Raw genomic sequence first — 20,785 nt, 5'->3', positions numbered from 1 at the left:
TTGTATGCCACTTCTTTGTTTAGCATCCGCATTGAATAAGAGGATTAGAGGAACTTTTTCACACTTAAATATTTTGTTGAAATATTGTTTGGTCAAAGTATCTCGATAAAGTTTTCTATACAAGAATCGACTTATCACAAGATTATTTCTATGACAGCTAAATAATAACGAGGACAAATTTGACTGAATTCAAATGAGACATTTTTTTGAATTCTTGAAATAAGCTTTGCTTCACATGCAGATTGAGCTGAATATTGGTCTAATGTCTAGTTAAATTGCATATTTTTTTGTCCACAACCGCAATCTTATTTCTCTATTCATTAGAAAATAAGTGTACTGATCCCCGGGGTAAAATAGCCATAATAATCCTAAGCGAATGCCATTATCTACTGTACTATGTCAAATATTTCATGCAACAATATTAGCTTTGTACGGCGATATGTTGAAATCTGGACAAATTGTTTTCAATTCAATGCCCATAAGTAATCCCATTCCGAATGCCAAGTAATTTGACTCAATTCGAGTGGTTTGCTTCAGCCATTGCACATTCCTTGGTTTTTCTGATAACTTTATTTTTTGTTGTTCTGCTCCGTTTTGGAATGGATTGTTGCCAGCCTCTGTCAGACCAAAATTGCAGCACATGCGTTCCATACAGCTTGTTCACAGCTTGTTTTACGTTTCCACTTTCGTTTCAAGCTACGCCCACTCGCCCACTTGCCCACTTGCCCACTTGCCCACTTGCCCAAACGCCCACACGGCCACTTGTGTTTTTATTGTGTGTGCGCTGGTTCAGACCCTCGCAAATAGCAAATAGCCCAAAAATTGTGCGCCTGCCGCCTTTTGTGGAGACAAACGCAAAACCTTTGCAAAACAGTGCGAGCGCTGCGACTAGGCACCACGCTAGGGTGGCTCTAGGGTGGCTCTAGAGCGGCTCCCGGCTACAACTTGTGGAGAGAGGCGCCAGTGCGAGTGCGCTGGCTCGTACTTGAACGCATTCTTGTTATGGCCATCTAATATTGGATTTGTTATTGTTATATATTTTTTCGCAGCGCTTTTCCTTTTTGTTTTTCACTTTTTGTACACACACACACACACATCTAGATGTGTATATATGTGTATGCACAAACAATATTCATGCGAGCCCAATCAGCCCCCAGAATTCTGCGGCTCGTGTCTGTTGTTTCAGGCGCCCAAAAAATTTTCTGTTTTCTATATTTATTATTATTATTTTTTTTTTTTTGTGTCCTTCGACGTTTGCGCTGTTGCGGGCGCTTGTTTGGGGTCCTGTCCGCTGCTAAGCTCAGGATTTATGTACTGAACGTACGTTGAAATGCAAAAAACAAAAAAGGAAGGGGACCAAAAAAAAAAACGAAATTTCTATATAGAAATAAAATAAATTTTATTATTTATATTTGTCGTGACTTCGATTTATTATATGGCTATGACCTACACACAGACGGATACACATAAACATAAACACACACACACACACAGACAGACACACACAGGCACACAGATGTGTAGCTCAGTTAGATGCGCAGATAAACTCAACTCGATTTTTGGGCCTGCCAGACGCGTCGCATATGTCTATCTTAATGTGTCGCCTCCCTATGCGATTCTCCTCTATTTATGACACAAATTCGTTCGGGGATTGACTATACATATCTCTGTCTGACTGCGTGTGCGTGTGTGTGTGCGTGTGTAATGGGTGTATTAGTTGTGTATATGGTACTTTCTTTTCAATATGAGCCGTTTGTTTATAACCCGTTGTCATTGCCGTCGCCACTTGTTCCCCTCTTTGGATCCGAATAGATTTTTATTTTCGTCTGAAATGAGGCTTCGATTTGGGCCATCTCTTCCTTGGCTTGTTCTTGTTGTAGTTGAAGTAATTGCTCCATATTGATGTGCATTTGAGAGGGCATGCTTTGGGTTTCGCTTCAAACCATTTAAGGGGCTCTCATTTGTGGTTGTGTTTGCCCAAACCAATAACAGCTTACACTTGACTTAGCTCAATGCCAAGTTGTGTGCTAAGGATTTCTTCTAGTCCTTTCACAGTTGAAACTTGAATACGCGCAGTATCTCTTTGGCCTTAGTTTGTCTTTGGCAATTCAATTTGATCAAAAACTTGAATTGATTTTAAGCTCTGTGCACTTAGTTATCGAACGTTTGTTGAATATTTTTAAATATTGCAGCTTAGTTTTTGTCGGCCTGCAAACAGCAAAGACTGTAAAGAAAAATGGTAAAAAAAGGTCTAAGAATAGTTCGTTGAAATGTGTGAAATAGGGAAATGGGAAACATCTCCAAATTTGTGGAGTATACATCTATCTACAACGAGTACATCTAGAGACGTTAAAATTTATATATATTGTTCTATATAAACTTTTTATTTCTTAAATATCGATAAATATCGATTGGGAAACTGGTTTCTTAGGCATAACTCGAAAATTGTAAGAGCTATACGAACCAAACTTAGCGCCTTGTGCTTTGCTTTTAACACTATTTCATCTGCCATATTTAAATTCCTGCAACTTTTATCAAGATCTGACTGTCGATGCCGTAGTTAACCAAGATCATATTTTGCGTGCATGTTTGTATGAGGGAATAACGCCTAGAGTACTCTATCCTATTTTTTGCATTGCCATTTCAATTTGTAATTGCTTCTCTTTTTTGGACCTGAACCAAAAGGACCGCAGGGCCAGCAAAGGCCAAAACATTATTTTAACCAACTACCATTAATTGTGGCCAAGAAAAGCCAAAAAAAAAAAAAAAAAAAAAAAAAAAAAAAAAAAAAATCTCCGACTGTACAATTCAATTAGCATGCCAAAAATCATGTCGAGAACAATTATAATTACTTCCTGGGGTTCGTTTTAATTTCGGTGCGGCTCCCTTCGCCCCACCCTTCAGCCACTGTCACTGTCAGTGACTCCCTTTTTTTGTGTGTGTGTGTGTGTGTGGGGGGGGGGGGGGGTGGGTGCTGCTGGCCTGCTGCCATTAGAGTATAAGCTCATTAGAGCGCAAAACTTTGCCTAGCGCTTAAAGCAGCTCAGCGCAGAGTTGACTTGCTAATGACAACAACAACAACAGCAAGTATTAGACAGATAGAAAAAAAGGCATTTAGAATATAAAGAAGAAGAAAATAAGCAGCAAAAATCAAACACAGCAAATCAACAAATTAGCGCTGTCAAATCCCAAAGTGCAGAGGCTGGGTGTGCGCGTGTGTGTGTGTGTGCGTGTGTGTGTGTGTGTGTGTGTGTGTGTGTGTGTGTGTGTGTGTGTGTGTGTGTGTGTGTGTGTGTGTGTGTGTGTGTGTGTGTGTGTGTGTGTGTGTGTGTGTGTGTGTGTGTGTGTGTGTGTGTGTGTGTGTGTGTGTGTGTGTGTGTGTGTGTGTGTGTGTGTGTGTGTGTGTGTGTGTGTGTGTGTGTGTGTGTGTGTGTGTGTGTGTGTGTGTGTGTGTGTGTGTGTGTGTGTGTGTGTGTGTGTGTGTGTGTGTGTGTGTGTGTGTGTGTGTGTGTGTGTGTGTGTGTGTGTGTGTGTGTGTGTGTGTGTGTGTGTGTGTGTGTGTGTGTGTGTGTGTGTGTGTGTGTGTTGTGTGTGTGTGTGTGTGTGTGTGTGTGTGTGTGTGTGTGTGTGTGTGTGTGTGTGTGTGTGTGTGTGTGTGTGTGTGTGTGTGTGTGTGTGTGTGTGTGTGTGTGTGTGTGTGTGTGTGTGTGTGTGTTGTGTGTGTGTGTGTGTGTGTGTGTGTGTGTGTGTGTGTGTGTGTGTGTGTGTGTGTGTGTGTGTGTGTGTGTGTGTGTGTGTGTGTGTGTGTGTGTGTGTGTGGTGTGTGTGTGTGTGTGTGTGTGTGTGTGGTGTGTGTGTGTGTGTGTGTGTGTGTGTGTGTGTGTGTGTGTGTGTGTGTGCGTCTCTGGCTGTGGCTTTCGCTTGCGGTTCGTGGCCAATAATGTAATTTGAAGTGACCCTCAGCAAACAGCCGCCGCAGCCGCAGTCGCAGCGCACACTCCATTCAATAAGTCAATATTTACGCATTTCATTTAGTCAGTTTCCAATTTATAACCATTAAATGTAATTTCTGTTTTCACGCTGCCCAATCGAGGATAAGCATTTTGCCACGCACACACTCACAGCCAGCCAGGGGGACATTCAGCTTATCCTTAGCCTCCTTGACCCCACTCGCAGCGGGGGTGGGGGTGGGTCTTTGTTAAGCCCTCTCGCTTGCTCATTTGCGCATTCGCACGCATTTGCCACTAAAATTTTTCAGCGTTAATTTCACAGCTACTTATGCGTCGACAAAGTCATTTGACCAAAACCAACCCACGGCACCCGCCCCTGGCCCCTCTTCGTTATGCCACCGCCCTTTTAACTTGGTTCCTATGGGTAATACATCTAAGTGTTTAGGGACCCGATTCATACATAGAATTTCATCGAGCATGTTCGCTTTATTAAACACCTCTGAAAACGCAGAATAAGCTGGGCTCAACACGGGCTACTCTAACGTATTAAAGCGTAGTTTTACTGTATTTTTTTGTAGTTATTTGTACAAATTCATCCATTAATAAACTCAATTAGTTATCTATTTCCAAAAGAATATAATATTGGCTTGCAGTTATGATTGCATGATTATGTTTTTTGGGTTTTATGTTTTATATGTTTTATAGCGAGATTAAACAAGATTAAGTTGTTTCATATCTCCGCCGTCGATCATGGCAAGATAAGACATGCTTCCGACAAAATTATGGCGAGCTCATGTCATTTTATAGCGACTTATCTCTGCCTTCCTTCCAAAATGGCGGAAGTATGTCGCTATAAAACGTCTTAATCTTGCCATCATTTTGGAGAGAAGGGAGATATGTCGCTATAAAACGACATAATCTCGCCATTTTGGAAGATTGACGGAGATATGTCGCTACAAAACGACATACTCTCGTCATAATCATCGCGGGACCTTAGTGTTTTTAGAATGTGAAAATTTGGGTAAGATATGCTGCAGCAAAATATGTCGTTCTATATCTCTCCAAGATGATGGCAAGATTAAGACGATTTATAGCGACATGCTTCCGCCAAAATTATGGCGAGCTCATGTCGTTTTATAGCGAAATATCTCCCATCTCTCCAAGATGATGGCAAGATTAAGGCGATTTATAGCGACATACTTCCGCCAAAATTATGGCAACCACATGTCAGATGGGAGAGATGGGAGATATGTCGTTTTATAGCGACATATCTCCCTTCTCTCCAAAATGATGGCAAGATTAAGACGATTTATAACGACATACTTCCGCCAATTTATGGCGAGCTCATGTCGTTTTATAGCGACATATCTCCCATCTCTCCAAGATGATGGCAAGATTAAGACGAAGGTCCCGCGTTGATTATGACGAGAGTATGTCGTTTTATAGCGACATATCTCCGTCAATCTTCCAAAATGGCGAGATTATATCTCCCTTCTTTCCAAAATGATGGCATTTCGACATACAGCGAAATACTTCCGCCAAAATCATGGCGACCACATGTCAGATGGGTGAGATGGGAGATGTGTCGTTTTATAGCGACATATCTCCCTTGTCTCCAATATGATGGCAAGAATAAGACGATTTATAGCGACATACTTCCGCCAAAATTATGGCGACCACATGTCAGATGGGTGAGATGGGAGATATGTCGTTTTATAGCGACATATCTCCTTTCTCTCCAAAATGATGGCAAGATTAAGACGATTTATAGCGACATACTTCCGCCAATTTATGTCGTTTTATAGCGACATATCTCTCCAAGATGATGGCAAGACTAAGACGAAGGTCCCGCGTTGATTATGACGAGAGTATGTCGTTTTATAGCAACATATCTCCGTCAATCTTCCAAAATGGCGAGATTATGTCGTATTATAGCGACATATCTCCCATCTCTCCAAAATGATGGCATTTCGATTTACAGCGAAATACTTCCGCCAAAATTATTGCGACCACATGTCAGATGGGAGATATGTCGTTTTATAGCGACATATCTCACATCTCTCCAAGATGATGGCAATATTAACACGAAGGTCCCGCGTTGATTATGACGAGAGTATGTCGTTTTATAAGGACATATCTCCGTCAATCTTCCAAAATGGCGAGATTATGTCGTTTTATAGCGACAATCTCCCTTCTCTCCAAAATGATGGCATTTCGATTTACAGCGAAATACTTCCGCCAAAATTATGGCGACCACATGTCAGATGGGTGAGATGGGAGATATGTCGTTTTATAGCGACATATCTCCCATCTCTCCAAAATGATGGCAAGATTAAGACGATTTATAGCGACATACTTCCGCCAATTTATGGCGAGCTCATGTCGTTTTATAGCGACATATCTCCCATCTCTCCAAGATGATGGCAAGATTAAGACGAAGGTCCCGCGTTGATTATGACGAGAGTATGTCGTTTTATAGCGACATATTTCCGTCAATCTTCCAAAATGGCGAGATTATGTCGTTTTATAGCGACATATCTCCCTTCTTTCCAAAATGATGGCATTTCGATTTACAGCGAAATATCTCCGCCAAAATTATGGCGACCACATGTCAGATGGGATAGATGGGAGATATGTCGCTATAAAACGACATATCTCCCATCTCTCCAAGATGATGGCAAGATTAAGACGAAGGTCCCGCGTTGATTAGGACGAGAGTATGTCGTTTTATAGCGACATATCGCCGTCAATCTTCCAAAATGGCGAGATTATGTCGTTTTATAGCGACATATCTTCCTTCTCTACAAAATGATGGTATTTCGATTTACAGCGAAATACTTCCGCCAAAATTATGGCGACCACATGTCAGATGGGAGAGATGGGAGATATGTCGTTTTATAGCGACATATCTCCCATCTCTCCAAAATGATGGCATTTCGATTTACAGCGAAATACTTCCGCCAAAATTATGGCGACCACATGTCAGATGGGAGAGATGGGAGATATGTCGTTTTATAGCGACATATCTCCCTTCTCTCCAAAATGATGGCAAGATTAAGACGAAGGTCCCACGTTGATTATGACGAGAGTATGTCGTTTTATAGCGACATATCTCCGTTAATCTTCCAAAATGGCGAGATTATGTCGTTTTATAGCGACATATCTCCCTTCTCTCCAAAATGATGGCATTTCGATTTACAGCGAAATACTGCCGCCAAAATTATGGCGACCACATGTCAGATGGGAGAGATGGGAGATATGTCGTTTTATAGCGACATATCTCCTATCTCTCCAAGATGATGGCAAGATTAAGACGAAGGTCCCGCGTTGATTATGACGAGAGTATGTCGTTTGATAGCGACATATCTTCGTCAATCTTCCAAAATGGCGAGATTATGTCTTTTTATAGCGACATATCTCCCTTCTCTCCAAAATGATGGCATTTCGATTTACAGCGAAATACTTCCGCCAAAATTATGGCGACCACATGTCAGATGGGTGAGATGGGAGATGTGTCGTTTTATAGCGACATATCTCCCTTCTCTCCAAGATGATGGCAAGATTAAGACAGATGGGTGGAATGGGAGATATGTCGTTTTATAGCGACATATCTCCCTTCTCTCCAAAATGATGGCAAGATTGCGACGATTTATAGCGACATACTTCCGCCAATTTAAGGCGAGCTCGTGGGGTTTTATAGCGACATATCTCCCATCTCTCTAAGATGATGGCAAGATTAAGACGAAGGTCCCGCGTTGAGTATGACGAGAGTATGTCGTTTTATAGCGACATATCTCCGTCAATCTTCCAAAATGGCGAGATTATGTCGTTTTATAGCGACATATCTCCCTTCTCTCCAAAACGATGCCATTTCGATTTACAGCGAAATACTTCCGCCAAAATTATGGCGACCACATGTCAGATGGGATAGATGGTAGATATGTCGTTTTATAGTTTTATTATATATATATTCAAGATGATGGCAAGATTAAGACGATTTATAGCGACATACTTCCGCGAAAATTATGGCGAGCTCATGTCATTTTATAGCGACATATCTCTGCCTTCCGTCCAAAGTATGTCGTTGTGTAGCGACATATCTCCGTCAATCTTCCCAAACGGCGAGATTCTGTCGTTGTATAGCCACATATCTCCCTTCTTTCCAAAATGATGGCATTTCGATTTACAGTGAAATATCTTCGCCAAAATTATGGCGACCACATGTCAGATGGGAGATATGTCGTTTTATAGCGACATATCTCCCTTCTCTCCAAGATGATGGCAAGATTAAGACGATTTATAGCGACATACTTCCGCTAAAATTATGGCGACCACATGTCAGATGGGAGAGATGGGAGATATGTCGTTTTATAGACGATTTATAGCGACATACTTCCGCCAATTTATGGCGAGCTCATGTCGTATTATAGCGACATATCTCTCCAAGATGATGGCAAGATTAAGAAGAAGGTCCCGCGTTGATTATGACGAGAGTATGTCGTTTTATAGCGACATATCTCCGTCAATCTTCCAAAATGGCGAGATTATGTCTTTTTATAGCGACATATCTCCCTTCTCTCCAAAATGATGGCATTTCGATTTACAGCGAAATACTTCCGCCAAAATTATGGCGACCACATGTCAGATGGGATAGATGGGAGATATGTCGTTTTATAGCGACATATCTCCCTTCTCTCCAAGATGATGGCAAGATTAAGAAAAGGTCCCGCGTTGATTATGACGAGAGTATGTCGTTTTATAGCGACATATCTCCGTCAATCTTCCAAAATGGCGAGATTATGTCGTTTTATAGCGACATATCTCCCTTCTTTCCAAAATGAGGGCATTTCGATTTACAGCGAAATATCTCCGCCAAAATTATGGCGACCACATGTCAGATGGGATAGATGGGAGATATATCGTTTTATAGTTTTATTATATATATATTCAAGATGATGGCAAGATTAAGACGATTTATAGCGACATACTTCCGCGAAAATTATGGCGAGCTCATGTCATTTTATAGCGACATATCTCTGCCTTCCGTCCAAAGTATGTCGTTGTGTAGCGACATATCTCCGTCAATCTTCCCAAATGGCGAGATTATGTCGTTGTATAGCGACATATCTCCCTTCTTTCCAAAATTATGGCGACCACATGTCAGATGGGAGATATGTCGTTTTATAGCGACATATCTCCCTTCTCTCCAAGATGATGGCAAGATTAAGACGATTTATAGCGACATACTTCCGCCAAAATTATGGCGACCACATGTCAGATGGGAGAGATGGGAGATATGTCGTTTTATAGACGATTTATAGCGACATACTTCCGCCAATTTATGGCGAGCTCATGTCGTTTTATAGCGACATATCTCTCCAAGATGATGGCAAGATTAAGACGAAGGTCCCGCGTTGATTATGACGAGAGTATGTCGTTTTATAGCGACATATCTCCGTCAATCTTCCAAAATGGCGAGATTATGTCGTTTTATAGCGACATATCTCCCTTCTCTCCAAGATGATGGCAAGATTAAGACGATTTATAGCGACATACTTCCGCTAAAATTATGGCGACCACATGTCAGATGGGAGAGATGGGAGATATGTCGTTTTATAGACGATTTATAGCGACATACTTCCGCCAATTTATGGCGAGCTCATGTCGTATTATAGCGACATATCTCTCCAAGATGATGGCAAGATTAAGAAGAAGGTCCCGCGTTGATTATGACGAGAGTATGTCGTTTTATAGCGACATATCTCCGTCAATCTTCCAAAATGGCGAGATTATGTCTTTTTATAGCGACATATCTCCCTTCTCTCCAAAATGATGGCATTTCGATTTACAGCGAAATACTTCCGCCAAAATTATGGCGACCACATGTCAGATGGGTGAGATGGGAGATATGTCGTTTTATAGCGACATATCTCCCTTCTCTCCAAAATGATGGCAAGATTAAGACGAAGGTCCCGCGTTGATTATGACGAGAGTACGTCGTTTTATAGCGACATATCTCCGTCAATCTTCCAAAATGGCGAGATTATGTCGTTTTATAGCGACATATCTCCCTTCTCTCCAAAATGATGGCATTTCGATTAACAGCGAAATACTTCCGCCAAAATTATGGCGACCACATGTCAGATGGGAGAGATGGGAGATATGTCGTTTTATAGCGACATATCTCCCATCTCTCCAAGATGATGGCAAGATTAAGACGAAGGTCCCGCGTTGATTATGACGAGAGTATGTCGTTGGTAGCGACATATCTCCGTCAATCTTCCAAAATGGCGAGATTATGTCGTTTTATAGCGACATATCTCCCTTCTCTCCAAAATGATGGCATTTCGATTTACAGCGAAATACTTCCGCCAAAATTATGGCGACCACATGTAAGATGGGTGAGATGGGAGATGTGTCGTTTTATAGCGACATATCTCCCTTCTCTCCAAGATGATGGCAAGATTAAGACAGATGGGTGAGATGGGAGATACGTCGTTTTATAGCGACATATCTCCCTTCTCTCCAATATGATGGCAAGATTAAGACGATTTATAGCGACATACTTCCGCCAAAATTATGGCGACTACATGTCAGATGGGTGAGATGGGAGATATGTCGTTTTATAGCGACATATCTCCTTTCTCTCCAAAATGATGGCAAGATTAAGACGATTTATAGCGACATATTTCCGCCAATTTATGGCGAGCTCATGTCGTTTTATAGCGACATATTTCCCATCTTTCCAAGATGATGGCAAGATTAAGACGAAGGTCCCGCGTTGATTATGACGAGAGTATGTCGTTTTATAGCGACATATCTCCGTCAATCTTCCAAAATGGCGAGATTATGTCGTTTTATAGCGACATATCTCCCTTCTCTCCAAAACGATGCCATTTCGATTTACAGCGAAATACTTCCGCCAAAATTATGGCGACCACATGTCAGATGGGAGACATGTCGTTTTATAGCGACATATCTCCCTTCTCTCCAAAATGATGGCAAGATTGCGACGATTTATAGCGACATACTTCCGCCAATTTAAGGCGAGCTCGTGGCGTTTTATAGCGACATATCTCCCATCTCTCTAAGATGATGGCAAGATTAAGACGAAGGTCCCGCGTTGAGTATGACGAGAGTATGTCGTTTTATAGCGACATATCTCCGTCAATCTTCCAAAATGGCGAGATTATGTCGTTTTATAGCGACATATCTCCCTTCTCTCCAAAACGATGCCATTTCGATTTACAGCGAAATACTTCCGCCAAAATTATGGCGACCACATGTCAGATGGGAGATATGTCGTTTTATAGCGACATATCTCCCATCTCTCCAAGATGATGGCAAGATTAAGACGAAGGTCCCGCGTTGATTATGACGAGAGTATGTCGTTTTATAGCGACATATCTCCGTCAATCTTCCAAAATGGCGAGATAATGTCGTTTTATAGCGACATATCTCCCTTCTTTCCAAAATGATGGCATTTCGATTTACAGCGAAATACCTCCGCCAAAATTATGGCGACCACATGTCAGATGAGATATATCTTCGCGCGGAGTTATGTCGTTTTGGAACGTCATATCTCCGCACGGAGTTATGTCGTTTTGGAACGTCATATCTCCGCGCGGAGCTATTATCCGAGATATTATGTCGTTTTGGAACATCATATCTCCGCGCGGAGCTATTATCCGAGATATTATGTCGTTTTAGAACGTCATATCTCCGCGCGGAGCTATTATCCGAGATGTTATGTCGTTTTGGAACGTCATATCTCCGCGCGGAGCTATTACCCGAGATTTGATATCATTTTGGAACGTCATATCTCCGCGCGGAGCTATTATCCGTGATATTAAAAAAAATCATCGAAAAAGTTTCAATTTTAGCACCGACCTCGATTTTGAAAAAAAAAACCCTGATGATTTGGAATGTCATATTTTCGCGCGGAGTTATGTCGTTTTGGAACGTCATATCTCCGCGCGGAGCTATTATCCGAGATATTATGTCGTTTTGGAACGTCATATCTCCGCGCGGAGCTATTATCCGAGATATTGTGTCGTTTTGGAACGTCTTATCTCCGCGCGGAGCTATTACCCGAGATATTAAAAAAAATCATCGAAAAAATTTCGATTTTAGCACCGACCTCGATTTTGAAAAAAAAAACCCTGATGATTTGGAATGTCATGTCTTCGCGCGGAGTTATGTCGTTTTGGAACGTCATATCTCCGCGCGGAGCTATTATCCGAGATATTATGTCGTTTTGGAACGTCATATCTCCGCGCGGAGCTATTATCCGAGATTTTATGTCGTTTTGGAACGTCATATCTCCGCGCGGAGCTATTATCCGAGATATTATGTCGTTTTGGAACATCAAATAAGTAAATCATCGATGGGTTGAAAAATGTTATTGACAAAAAACCGATTCGTTCGTAAATTCAACCTTTTTGATGATTTTATGGCATATTTCCGTCAAAAAATGTCAGATTTTGAATTTTCTACCATTTTTGACTCGTGACTCGTGGGGAAATCCAAAAATTTGACCCAAAGCGAAAAAATGGCAAGGGTTCACATCACGTTGTTTTTCAAAATCGAGGTCGATGCGAAAATCGAAACTTTTTCGATGATTTTTTTTTTTAATATCTCGGGTAATAGCTCCGCGCGGAGATATGACGTTCCAAACGACATAATATCTCGGATAATAGCTCCGCGCGGAGATATGACGTTCCAAAACGACATAACTCCGCGCGAAGATATGACATTCCAAATCATCAGGTTATTTTTTTCCAAATCGAGGTCGGTGCTAAAATCGAAACTTTTTCGATGATTTTTTTTTAATATCTCGGGTAATAGCTCCGCGCGGAGATATGACGTTCCAAAACGACATAATATCGCGGATAATAGCTCCGCGCGGAGATATGACGTTCCAAAACGACATAATATCTCGGATAATAGCTCCGCGCGGAGATATGACGTTCCAAAACGACATAACTCCGCGCGGAGATATGACGTTCCAAAATGATATCAAATCTCGGGTAATAGCTCCGTGCGGAGATATGACGTTCCAAAACGACATAATATCTCAGATAATAGCTCCGCGCGGAGATATGACGTTCCAAAACGACATAATATCTCGGATAATAGCTTCGCGCTGGATATATGACGTTCCAAAACGACATAATATCTCGAGTAATAGCTTCGCGCGGAGATATGACGTTCCAAAACGACATAACTCCGCGCGAAGATATGACATTCAAAATCATCAGTTTTTTTTTTTCAAAATCGAGGTCGGTGCTCAAATCGAAACTTTTTCGATGACTATTTTTAATATCTCGGGTAATAGCTCCGCGCGGAGCTATGACGTTGCGAAACGACATAATATCTCGGATAATAGCTCCACGCGGAGATATGACGTTCCAAAACGACATAATATCTCGGATAATAGCTCCGCGCGGAGATATGACGTTCCAAAACGACATAACTCCGCGCGAAAATATGACATTCCAAATCATCAGGTTTTTTTTTTCAAAATCGAGGTCGGTGCTAAAATTGAAACTTTTTCGATGATTTTTTTCAATATCACGGATAATAGCTCCGCGCGGAGATATGACGTTCCAAAATGATATCAAATCTCGGGTAATAGCTCCGCGCGGAGATATGACGTTCCAAAACGACATAACATCTCGGATAATAGCTCCGCGCGGAGATATGACGTTCCAAAACGACATAACTCCGCGCGGAGATATGACGTTCCAAAATGATATCAAATCTCGGGTAATAGCTCCGTGCGGAGATATGACGTTCCAAAACGACATAATATCTCAGATAATAGCTCCGCGCGGAGATAGGACGTTCCAAAACGACATAACTCCGCGCGAAGATATGACATTCCAAACGATAAGGTTTTTTTTTTCAAAATCGAGGTCGGTGCGAAAATCGAAACTTTTTCGATGATTTTTTTTTTTAATATCTCGGGTAATAGCTCCGCGCGGAGATATGACGTTCAAAAACGACATAACATCTCGGATAATAGCTCCGCGCGGAGATATGACGTTCTAAAACGACATAATATCTCGGATAATAGCTCCGCGCGGAGATATGACGTTCCAAAACGACATAATATCTCGGATAATAGCTCCGCGCGGAGATATGACGTTCCAAAACGACATAACTCCGCGCGGAGATATGACGTTCCAAAATGATATCAAATCTCGGGTAATAGCTCCGTGCGGAAATATGACGTTCCAAAACGACATAATATCTCAGATAATAGCTCCGCGCGGAGATATGACGTTCCAAAACGACATAACTCCGCGCGAAGATATGACATTCCAAACGATAAGGTTTTTTTTTTCAAAATCGAGGTCGGTGCGAAAATCGAATCTTTTTCGATGATTTTTTTAATATCTCGGGTAAATAATGTCTGTTTTTAAAATATTATACCTTTTTGCATGCGTACAGATCCCTACCATCAATTGGCATTCAAATAAGTAAATCATCGATGGGTTGAAAAATTTTATTGACAAAAAACCGATTCGTTCGTAAATTCAACCTTTTTGATGATTTTATGGCATATTTCCGTCAAAAAATGTCAGATTTTGAATTTTCTAGCATTTTTGACTCGTGACTCGTGGGGAAATCCAAAAATTTGACCCAAAGCGAAAAAATGGCAAGGGTTCACATCACGTTGTTTTTCAAAATCGAGGTCGATGCGAAAATCGAAACTTTTTCGATGATTTTTTTCAATATCTCGGGTAATAGCTCCGCGCGGAGATATGACGTTCTAAAACGATATAATATCTCGGATAATACCTCCGCGCGGAGATATGACGTTCCAAACCGACGTAATATCTCGGATAATAGCTCCGCGCGGAGATATGACGTTCCAAAACGACATAACTCCGCGCGAAGATATGACATTCCAAACGCTAAGGTTTTTTATTTTCAAAATCGAGGTCGGTGCGAAAATCGAAACTTTTTCGATGATTTTTTTTTTAATATCTCGGGTAATAGCTCCGCGCGGAGATATGACGTTCCAAACGACATAATATCTCGGATAATAGCTCCGCGCGGAGATATGACGTTTCAAAACGACATAACTCCGCGCGAAGATATGACATTCCAAATCATCAGGTTATTTTTTTCCAAATCGAGGTCGGTGCTAAAATCGAAACTTTTTCGATGATTTTTTTTTAATATCTCGGGTAATAGCTCCTCGCGGAGATATGACGTTCCAAAACGACATAATATCTCGGATAATAGCTCCGCGCGGAGATATGACGTTCCAAAACGACATAAAATCTCGGATAATAGCTCCGCGCGGAGATATGACGTTCCAAAACGACATAATATCTCGGATAATAGCTCCGCGCGGAGATATGACGTTCCAAAACGACATAACTCCGCGCGAAGACATGACATTCCAAATCATCAGGGTTTTTTTTTTCAAAATCGAGGTCGGTGCTAAAATCGAAACTTTTTCGATGATTTTTTTTAATATCTCGGGTAATAGCTCCGCGCGGAGATAAGACGTTCCAAAACGACACAATATCTCGGATAATAGCTCCGCGCGGAGATATGACGTTCCAAAACGACATAATATCTCGGATAATAGCTCCGCGCGGAGATATGACGTTCCAAAACGACATAACTCCGCGCGAAAATATGACATTCCAAATCATCAGGGTTTTTTTTTCAAAATCGAGGTCGGTGCTAAAATTGAAGCTTTTTCGATGATTTTTTTAATATCACGGATAATAGCTCCGCGCGGAGATATGACGTTCCAAAATGATATCAAATCTCGGGTAATAGCTCCGCGCGGAGATATGACGTTCCAAAACGACATAACATCTCGGATAATAGCTCCGCGCGGAGATATGACGTTCTAAAACGACATAATATCTCGGATAATAGCTCCGCGCGGAGATATGACGTTCCAAAACGACATAATATCTCGGATAATAGCTCCGCGCGGAGATATGACGTTCCAAAACGACATAACTCCGTGCGGAGATATGACGTTCCAAAACGACGGCTATTATCCGAGATATTATGTCGTTTTAGAACGTCATATCTCCGCGCGGAGCTATTATCCGAGATATTATGTCGTTTTAGAACGTCATATCTCCGCGCGGAGCTATTATCCGAGATGTTATTTCGTTTTGGAACGTCATATCTCCGCGCGGAGCTATTACCCGAGATTTGATATCATTTTGGAACGTCATATCTCCGCGCGGAGCTATTATCCGTGATATTAAAAAAAATCATCGAAAAAGTTTCAATTTTAGCACCGACCTCGATTTTGAAAAAAAAAACCCTGATGATTTGGAATGTCATATTTTCGCGCGGAGTTATGTCGTTTTGGAACGTCATATCTCCGCGCGGAGCTATTATCCGAGATATTATGTCGTTTTGGAACGTCATATCTCCGCGCGGAGCTATTATCCGAGATATTGTGTCGTTTTGGAACGTCTTATCTCCGCGCGGAGCTATTACCCGAGATATTAAAAAAAATCATCGAAAAAGTTTCGATTTTAGCACCGACCTCGATTTTGAAAAAAAAACCCTGATGATTTGGAATGTCATGTCTTCGCGCGGAGTTATGTCGTTTTGGAACGTCATATCTCCGCGCGGAGCTATTATCCGAGATATTATGTCGTTTTGGAACGTCATATCTCCGCGCGGAGCTATTATCCGAGATTTTATGTCGTTTTGGAACGTCATATCTCCGCGCGGAGCTATTATCCGAGATATTATGTCGTTTTGGAACGTCATATCTCCGCGCGGAGCTATTACCCGAGATATTAAAAAAAAATCATCGAAAAAGTTTCGATTTTAGCACCGACCTCGATTTGGAAAAAAATAACCTGATGATTTGGAATGTCATATCTTCGCGCGGAGTTATGTCGTTTTGGAACGTCATATCTCCGCGCGGAGCTATTATCCGAGATATTACGTCGGTTTGGAACGTCATATCTCCGCGCGGAGGTATTATCCGAGATATTATATCGTTTTGGAACGTCATATCTCCGCGCGGAGCTATTACCCGAGATATTGAAAAAAATCATCGAAAAAGTTTCGATTTTCGCATCGACCTCGATTTTGAAAAACAACGTGATGTGAACCCTTGCCATTTTTTCGCTTTGGGTCAAATTTTTGGATTTCCCCACGAGTCACGAGTCAAAAATGGTAGAAAATTCAAAATCTGACATTTTTTGACGGAAATATGCCATAAAATCATCAAAAAGGTTGAATTTACGAACGAATCGGTTTTTTGTCAATAACATTTTTCAACCCATCGATGATTTACTTATTTGAATGCCAATTGATGGTAGGGATCCGTACGCATGCAAAAAGGTATAATATTTTAAAAACAGACATTATTTACCCGAGATATTAAAAAAATCATCGAAAAAGTTTCGATTTTCGCACCGACCTCGATTTTGAAAAAAAAAAACCTTATCGTTTGGAATGTCATATCTTCGCGCGGAGTTATGTCGTTTTGGAACGTCATATCTCCGCGCGGAGCTATTATCTGAGATATTATGTCGTTTTGGAACGTCATATCTCCGCACGGAGCTATTACCCGAGATTTGTATCATTTTGGAACGTCATATCTCCGCGCGGAGTTATGTCGTTTTGGAACGTCATATCTCCGCGCGGAGCTATTATCCGAGATATTATGTCGTTTTGGAACGTCATATCTCCGCGCGGAGCTATTATCCGAGATATTATGTCGTTTTAGAACGTCATATCTCCGCGCGGAGCTATTATCCGAGATGTTATGTCGTTTTGGAACGTCATATCTCCGCGCGGAGCTATTACCCGAGATTTGATATCATTTTGGAACGTCATATCTCCGCGCGGAGCTATTATCCGTGATATTAAAAAAAATCATCGAAAAAGTTTCAATTTTAGCACCGACCTCGATTTTGAAAAAAAAAAACCTGATGATTTGGAATGTCATATTTTCGCGCGGAGTTATGTCGTTTTGGAACGTCATATCTCCGCGCGGAGCTATTATCCGAGATATTATGTCGTTTTAGAACGTCATATCTCCGCGCGGAGCTATTATCTGAGATATTATGTCGTTTTGGAACGTCATATCTCCGCACGGAGCTATTACCCGAGATTTGATATCATTTTGGAACGTCATATCTCCGCGCGGAGTTATGTCGTTTTGGAACGTCATATCTCCGCGCGGAGCTATTATCCGAGATGTTATGTCGTTTTGGAACGTCATATCTCCGCGCGGAGCTATTACCCGAGATTTGATATCATTTTGGAACGTCATATCTCCGCGCGGAGCTATTATCCGTGATATTAAAAAAAATCATCGAAAAAGTTTCAATTTTAGCACCGACCTCGATTTTGAAAAAAAAAACCTGATGATTTGGAATGTCATATTTTCGCGCGGAGTTATGTCGTTTTGGAACGTCATATCTCCGCGCGGAGCTATTATCCGAGAAATTATGTCGTTTTGGAACGTCATATCTCCGCGTGGAGCTATTATCCGAGATATTATGTCGTTTCGCAACGTCATATCTCCGCGCGGAGCTATTATCCGTGATATTAAAAAAAATCATCGAAAAAGTTTCAATTTTAGCACCGACCTCGATTTTGAAAAAAAAAACCTGATGATTTGGAATGTCATATTTTCGAGCGGAGTTATGTCGTTTTGGAACGTCATATCTCCGCGCGGAGCTATTATCCGAGATATTATGTCGTTTTAGAACGTCATATCTCCGCGCGGAGCTATTATCCGAGATATTATGTCGTTTTGGAACGTCATATCTCCGCGTGGAGCTATTATCCGAGATATTATGTCGTTTCGCAACGTCATATCTCCGCGCGGAGCTATTACCCGAGATATTAAAAAAAGTCATCGAAAAAGTTTCGATTTGAGCACCGACCTCGATTTTGAAAAAAAAAACTGATGATTTTGAATGTCATATCTTCGCGCGGAGTTATGTCGTTTTGGAACGTCATATCTCCGCGCGAAGCTATTACTCGAGATATTATGTCGTTTTGGAACGTCATATATCCAGCGCGAAGCTATTATCCGAGATATTATGTCGTTTTGGAACGTCATATCTCCGCGCGGAGCTATTATCTGAGATATTATGTCGTTTTGGAACGTCATATCTCCGCACGGAGCTATTACCCGAGATTTGATATCATTTTGGAACGTCATATCTCCGCGCGGAGTTATGTCGTTTTGGAACGTCATATCTCCGCGCGGAGCTATTATCCGAGATATTATGTCGTTTTGGAACGTCATATCTCCGCGCGGAGCTATTATCCGAGATATTATGTCGTTTTGGAACGTCATATCTCCGCGCGGAGCTATTACCCGAGATATTAAAAAAAAATCATCGAAAAAGTTTCGATTTTAGCACCGACCTCGATTTGGAAAAAAATAACCTGATGATTTGGAATGTCATATCTTCGCGCGGAGTTATGTCGTTTTGGAACGTCATATCTCCGCGCGGAGCTATTATCCGAGATATTATGTCGTTTGGAACGTCATATCTCCGCGCGGAGCTATTACCCGAGATATTAAAAAAAAAATCATCGAAAAAGTTTCGATTTTCGCACCGACCTCGATTTTGAAAAAAAAAACCTTATCGTTTGGAATGTCATATCTTCGCGCGGAGTTATGTCGTTTTGGAACGTCATATCTCCGCGCGGAGCTATTATCTGAGATATTATGTCGTTTTGGAACGTCATATCTCCGCACGGAGCTATTACCCGAGATTTGATATCATTTTGGAACGTCATATCTCCGCGCGGAGTTATGTCGTTTTGGAACGTCATATCTCCGCGCGGAGCTATTATCCCAGATATTATGTCGTTTTGGAACGTCATATCTCCGCGCGGAGCTATTATCCGAGATATTATGTCGTTTTAGAACGTCATATCTCCGCGCGGAGCTATTATCCGAGATGTTATGTCGTTTTGGAACGTCATATCTCCGCGCGGAGCTATTACCCGAGATTTGATATCATTTTGAAACGTCATATCTCCGCGCGGAGCTATTATCCGTGATATTAAAAAAAATCATCGAAAAAGTTTCAATTTTAGCACCGACCTCGATTTTGAAAAAAAAAAACCTGATGATTTGGAATGTCATATTTTCGCGCGGAGTTATGTCGTTTTGGAACGTCATATCTCCGCGCGGAGCTATTATCCGAGATATTATGTCGTTTTAGAACGTCATATCTCCGCGCGGAGCTATTATCTGAGATATTATGTCGTTTTGGAACGTCATATCTCCGCACGGAGCTATTACCCGAGATTTGATATCATTTTGGAACGTCATATCTCCGCGCGGAGGTATGTCGTTTTGGAACGTCATATCTCCGCGCGGAGCTATTATCCGAGATGTTATGTCGTTTTGGAACGTCATATCTCCGCGCGGAGCTATTACCCGAGATTTGATATCATTTTGGAACGTCATATCTCCGCGCGGAGCTATTATCCGTGATATTAAAAAAAATCATCGAAAAAGTTTCAATTTTAGCACCGACCTCGATTTTGAAAAAAAAAACCTGATGATTTGGAATGTCATATTTTCGCGCGGAGTTATGTCGTTTTGGAACGTCATATCTCCGCGTGGAGCTATTATCCGAGATATTATGTCGTTTCGCAACGTCATATCTCCGCGCGGAGCTATTACCCGAGATATTAAAAAAAGTCATCGAAAAAGTTTCGATTTGAGCACCGACCTCGATTTTGAAAAAAAAAAACTGATGATTTTGAATGTCATATCTTCGCGCGGAGTTATGTCGTTTTGGAACGTCATATCTCCGCGCGAAGCTATTACTCGAGATATTATGTCG

The 20,785-nt window shown here is 41.4% G+C and overlaps 1 protein-coding gene and 1 long non-coding RNA gene across 3 annotated transcripts in view; one reads left to right on the top strand and one right to left on the bottom strand.

Annotated features, from left to right (window-relative positions):
* LOC6633242 (uncharacterized) overlaps positions 1–20,785 on the top strand; it is a 100,645-nt gene that overhangs the window by 15,263 nt on the left and 64,597 nt on the right. The gene's annotated exons all lie outside the window — the stretch shown is intronic.
* Positions 1,421–20,785, bottom strand: part of LOC116652179 (uncharacterized) — a 169,027-nt gene continuing 149,662 nt past the window's right edge. For both annotated transcript variants that reach the window (XR_011416728.1, XR_004305178.2), the window contains exon 6: positions 1,421–2,224. This is a non-coding gene — a long non-coding RNA (uncharacterized lncRNA). The remainder of the gene's footprint in view (positions 2,225–20,785) is intronic.

Source organism: Drosophila virilis, chromosome X (genome assembly GCF_030788295.1).
Source record: "Drosophila virilis strain 15010-1051.87 chromosome X, Dvir_AGI_RSII-ME, whole genome shotgun sequence".
Taxonomy (NCBI): domain Eukaryota; kingdom Metazoa; phylum Arthropoda; class Insecta; order Diptera; family Drosophilidae; genus Drosophila; species Drosophila virilis.
This window is presented reverse-complemented; position numbering and strand designations above follow the sequence as displayed.